This window comes from Pinus tabuliformis, chromosome 1_1, assembly GCF_031772625.1.
Source record: "Pinus tabuliformis cultivar Carrire ecotype Pingquan chromosome 1_1, CPIR1, whole genome shotgun sequence".
In the NCBI taxonomy this organism is placed as follows: Eukaryota; Viridiplantae; Streptophyta; class Pinopsida; order Pinales; family Pinaceae; genus Pinus; species Pinus tabuliformis.
The window spans coordinates 714,404,111-714,410,033 of NC_142297.1; positions in this window are offsets into that span (position 1 = coordinate 714,404,111).

The following is a 5,923-nucleotide window of genomic DNA, read 5'->3' on the forward strand; positions in this document are numbered from 1 at the left end:
TTTGCATTCAAATAAATAAAAATGCTATGATTACACAAAAAATATGGACTGTGAAGACACATTTTTGTCATAGATTTAACGATAAAAGTTAAATGTTACATTATACTGTATTATTGCGGCTAGTATTAATAATAGTTATTTGCAATATTATAGCCAACTGATTTAAATAATATCATCATATTATTTTTCACCTATAACAATATTTTTTGGAACCACACCAATAAATGCATAAGGAATTTGGTGATCTAATTTAACTATATTTATAATTTATAAACATAATCCTCGAATAAGCCAAAAATATCATGGTAAATGACACATTTTATATCTTTGACATCTTACAATGATAATAGCCCCATGCTCTAGAAGTCAATTGAGTTGCACATATTTCTATCTCTATGTAAACCACAACAATGGTGGTGGGAGTAAGGTTTGTATCAAACAACAACAAAACTACAACTCATCCTTCATAATAACAGTTCATTCATTCTCCATTTAATGAAATGTGTCGGCGTCATGAGATTCAAACAACAAATAACTTATTTGCATAGAAGTTGTTCGATCAAATGTCATTTACACTTCAATTGATAGCTTCCAAACCACTTGCACAAAAAATTGTAACAAATTGGAGACTTGCTACGAAACCATTATCATTTCTAGTATCATGTTAATATAATATGTTGATATAGGAAAATAGATATTATTGCATACCAAAATTGTGTTGAACTTTTAAATTTATTAAAAATAAAATTGAAATAATTAAAAAAAAAAAATTATTGATTCCATTAGTAAAAAAATAATAATTTATTGATCTACCAACTTGATATAGAAGAATTAGTAATAAATTAGATATAGATTTATTTTATAATAAAATTTGATAATAAATTTTAAAAACAACTAAAACTACTTATAAACTTAAATGCCCAAAACAGATACGTGCCAACATTGACATAGTGTTTGACTTTGACTTAAACTTGTTGTTTTTCGCTAGTAATAAATTAAATGTTAATATAAATAAGTTAATTTTTTTTAATAAAACTTATGGTAATAGATACGCAAAAGGAGGGTATAAAATCTAGACGAACCGGAAGTTATTTAATTTTTATATATAAACAGGGAACAATCACTTTAATACACCAATGCATGTAAAGGTATAAATTAATTTTAATATGCAAAAATAGATTATAGATGCTTTTTTGAACAGAAAAGCTATTATTATTTTTTTGGTTAATTGAAAAGCGGTTAATGTTATTTAAAAATAAACATTTAATCATTAAATTAATGGTTAATTTCAGTTTTGAAGTTTGTTTATATTTTCGTCCACTAAAAACTAATAATATGTATCTATAAATAATATTTAAATTTTAACTTTAATTTTATATATATTAATAAATATTATTTTAATAATAATTCAATAAATTATTAATATAATTTTAATTATCATAATATAAATAATAATAGTATATAAATCAATTATATTTAATTTAAGAAAATATTATTTTATGTAGAAATTTCATCGTAGATTAAACGGATTATGCAATGTACTAAAGCAAAATACTTAATCTACTTCTACAATCAAACTTGCGGAAGTTTAATTGATTTTGAGCAAGATCAAATAGAACACATATAACAAAAAAGAAGATTCAATCACACATAACACAGAAGAAATAACCCAGGGAAAGCCTCAGCGTAAAACCCCAATCTCTGTATTATCATACAAGTGGAAATATGTTCAGATTACAAAAAGAATCAGCTCACAAGCTATCCTGTTGCAATCCAACTGCTGCTTATAGACAGTCAAAGGTTTCTCAGAAACCTTCTCCTCTGCCCTCAAAGCCTCCTATTTCCTTGCACAGTTTTCCTTGGGGTCCAGTGTTGTCACTTGTGTGAATTGGCCTCTTCACACACTCACTAACCTCTAATCTAACTGCGCAATCCTGAAGGAGATAATTTGTTATGAAACTAGCTCAAGAAAAGATAGAAAAGATATATCAACGCCTTAGAATTCAGCCTTTTCGAGGGGGAAACCTCCTTTACATTACATAATTGAACAATTCTTCGATGATACAAATGAAAAGGCCTCCTTTCTATATATAGGAGTCTAAGGGGTCATAACATAATCAGAGCCGACATAACAATAATAATGCAAGGGCACAATAATAACAATAGTGGGCTTCTATGGGGCACAATAGTAACAATATGGGCACTACATGGGTACATCAATATAATAAGTGGGTTGTACTAATAACAATAAGGGGTTACACTAGTAGTATAGGGGCCTAACATGCCCCTCTCCTTCAAAAAGCGTTGTCCTCAACGCTTGAGTAGTTCTTGATGCTTCTGTATAAAATTCTTGTCCTCCCATATGGAATCTTCAGTGGGTAAGTTCTTCCACTTGATGAGATACTCTGAAATTGATCGATTTCGTAGCTGTCGGGTTCTTGTTTCTGTGACTGCTCCAGGTTCCAATATGATTTTTCCTTCCTCTTCAATTTCTGGCAATATTATTTGAATTGGGATCTTTTGCAACTTTTGAATAAGTGGCCATACTTCTTCATCCTTCTTCCATTCATCCCTTGCTTCGTTTATCCAATATGGTTGGATAATAGAAATAGTACAAAACAATGCTTCCACATCCTCATCCTTGAAGAGTCTTCCCATTCGATAAGGTCGCCATTTTTTAAGTTCATGTAGTATTGCCAACATTTCTTTCTCATAAATAACTTGCTTGAGAAGTAGCAGTAAAAATACTCAATCACCTACATCAAAATATTTTTCACTACGATGTTGATCTACCTGTTGTTTCATTTGATTTTGCATCGAAGTGGCGTTATCCTCTAAAAGTTGGAGAACTTGTTGTTGATGCTCGATGTGATCTTTCACTGCTTGAACCTTTTTCTTCTTGATATGTCCTTCTATCTCTAGAGTTTGAGGAGTGACAATTTCTTCCAATCCTTTACAAGATATGGTCGGATTCATTTCTTGATGCTCGATGTGATCTTTCACTTCTTGAACATTTTTCTTCTTGATATGTCCTTCTATCTTGATAGCTTGAGGAGTGGTAATTTCAACCAATGAATTACAAGATATGGTTGGATTTATTTCTTCTTTTTCGATGTGATCTTTCACTTCTTGCACATTTTTCTTCTTGGTATGTCTTTCTCTCTTGAGAGTTTGAGGAGTGGTAATTCTTGCCAATGCTTTACAAGATATGGTCTGATTCATTTCTTTTTTCTCTGGGGTGGGGTCCTGGCGTATATCATCTTCTTTTGATGTTTCTTTACCCTTTTCTTCCTCCTCTTCATATTCTATGTAAAATGATTTCTTCTCAGCACACTTATGACCTTTAGTGCATTTGCTATCACAATTGTAACAAAGCCTTTTTTCTCTTTTTTCTTCCAATTGTTGTGGTGTAACCCTTGTAGGTTGTGGAAGGCTAGGAGAAACAACACTTCCATCTTTATAGTTGTGAGGGGTATGCTTCCTGGTTTCCATAATTTTTCTTTCCACTATGTCACAAAGCCCTTTTACCATTTCCAATTGTTGTGGTGTTGCTCTAAAGAAGGTGTTGCTCTAAAGAAGGTGTTGCTCTTTGTATCCTCATAATGTGCTACCATTTCCTCCGTGAAAATTGACCACGTAACAAGTTGTTTATGAGAACAAAGCCCTTCATACCATAAAAATTGATCTGGTTCTAAATATGAAGATGTAATACATACCTTTTGTAATAGTGGTACACCATGTAGATCAAAATATTGCTCCATTTGAAGTATCCAATTTACCGGATCCTTGCCATCAAACTTCCTCATCTTGCTTTTTCTTGATTTTAGGAGCTCGATCTTGAAACGACTATAACTCTGTAATTTCGGATCTTTAAGTTCTAAAATTGTGATCTGTAGTAGCTCTCTATGTGCTCTTTCCAATGCCACAAGTCTGATCCAAATTGGATTCTCCAAGAAAGAGTTATGCACAATCTCCCAAGATGACCTGATTATAGACCTTTCCAGAAGAGCAAACTTGTATGAAGTGCCACATGTCATTGTTTTGACCTTTGGCACTGAAAAATATATACAAGAAACTACATTCTTTCCTCTTTCTGTACCTTCTTACAAAATTTCAATCCGATGCTCAAAGAGAAAGTTATGATGATTTTCCCCAGGTCACCTGTTTGGAATGTAATTCAGGAGTCTACAAAAAGACCAACTTCCTCAGATCATATCTCTGAAAATATAGAGCGAAAAGCTTTGAAATTTGGATCCGAGATTCAGCGCGATTTCTTCTCAAATGGGTTTTTTTTTTAGCTTCTGAAACGTCGCAGAAAAAAAATTATAACAAAAATGCCAAAATGACCTGTTTGGAGCAGCGAAACCCTAGAACCCAAAGCTCTGATACCAAATGTTATGAAACCAGCTCAAGAAAAGATAGAAAAAAAGATCAACGCCTTAGAATTCAGCCTCTTCGAGGGGGAAACCTCCTTTACATAACATAATTGAACAATTCTTCGATGATACAAATGAAAAGACCTCATTTCTATATATAGGAGTCTAAGGGGTCATAACATAATCAGAGCCGACATAACAATAATAATGTAAGGGCACAATAATAACAATAGTGAGCTTCTATGGGGCACAATAGTAACAATATGGGCACTACATGGGTACATAAATATAATAAGTGGGTTGTACTAATAACAATAAGGGGTTACACTAGTAGTATAGGGGCCTAACATAATTCCTTCTGCATTGATGAGTTTCCTATATAGGAAAAATCATCCAACTGATAGTACATTGTCTCTTCCTCTGATCTCAACTGGGTCTCTGACTGAACTGACATGCATGATTTATTTATGAGAGAATATTCAGTTATCTGGAGAGAAGTAGTTACATGCATGCAAGCATTAACTAACTAAACTCACAATTAATTCCACAAACTGTTGGAACTAATCTAACTGGACTTAACTCAGTTAACTGATCTAACTAATTACAACTCAAATTACAACTCATCCTTATCTCTTTAATTGAGGGATAAATTCCTCAATCAATGGAGAAATGGTTGCATGTCCCCACATAGACTTCATGTTTGATTTTCTACAACTAATTAACTCAAGATGAAGTAATTAATTATTTTACAAACAGCTGCTAAGATCAAATTTTACTTCTCTATTTTAGTTCAAGGACTAACTAAAATAGGAATCCATCCTGAAATTCTATTTATAGCAATGCTATTTTTAACATTTCTATTTTTTTCTATTTCCAACAGAGTTGGTGTATACCCTGAAATGCTATTTTTAGCATTTCTTGTTTCCATTTTCAACACTCCCTCTCAACAAGAAATGCATTCAACTCAAACCTGATCCTGAACCTTTGGAATGTTCTACATCCAACACTTTTCTCCAGTTTTGTTGCTCCAGCAACTCTAGAAACAAAAAATATCCAACCTGAATCAGAATGATGCCTCTGTCATCAAAGTCTCTTACTGTTATTGCTTCTGTCGACTGAAAACTCTGCACCTTTGTGATCTTCAGTATCTGACTGCTCTAGCCTTTGTCACTTTGATCTCTGACTGCATCAATCACATTGATTCCTCCTACTGCATTTGTGTTGTTGTTGGTCCTATCTCCCACCACTGCATCCGCACTGCACCTCCTCTCATCATGTTGCATTGTGATGCTCACTGCTGCACTGCAACTCAGTTACTGAGAAGTAAGTAATTGATCTACCAATTAACCTCCATGTTTGGCTAGAAACACCCTCTGATGCTGAAGCTCCCTCTGTCACTGAAAAGTGCTCCCTCTCTGACCTTTGCGCTGCTGCAACAACTCCTGCATCTCGCATCGTTGCACACCTCTTTATGTCATCCTGCACTAGTGAAACACTCATGTGCCTCTCACATTACTGCAGCCTGCTAGCTCTGCACTGTCTTAGGA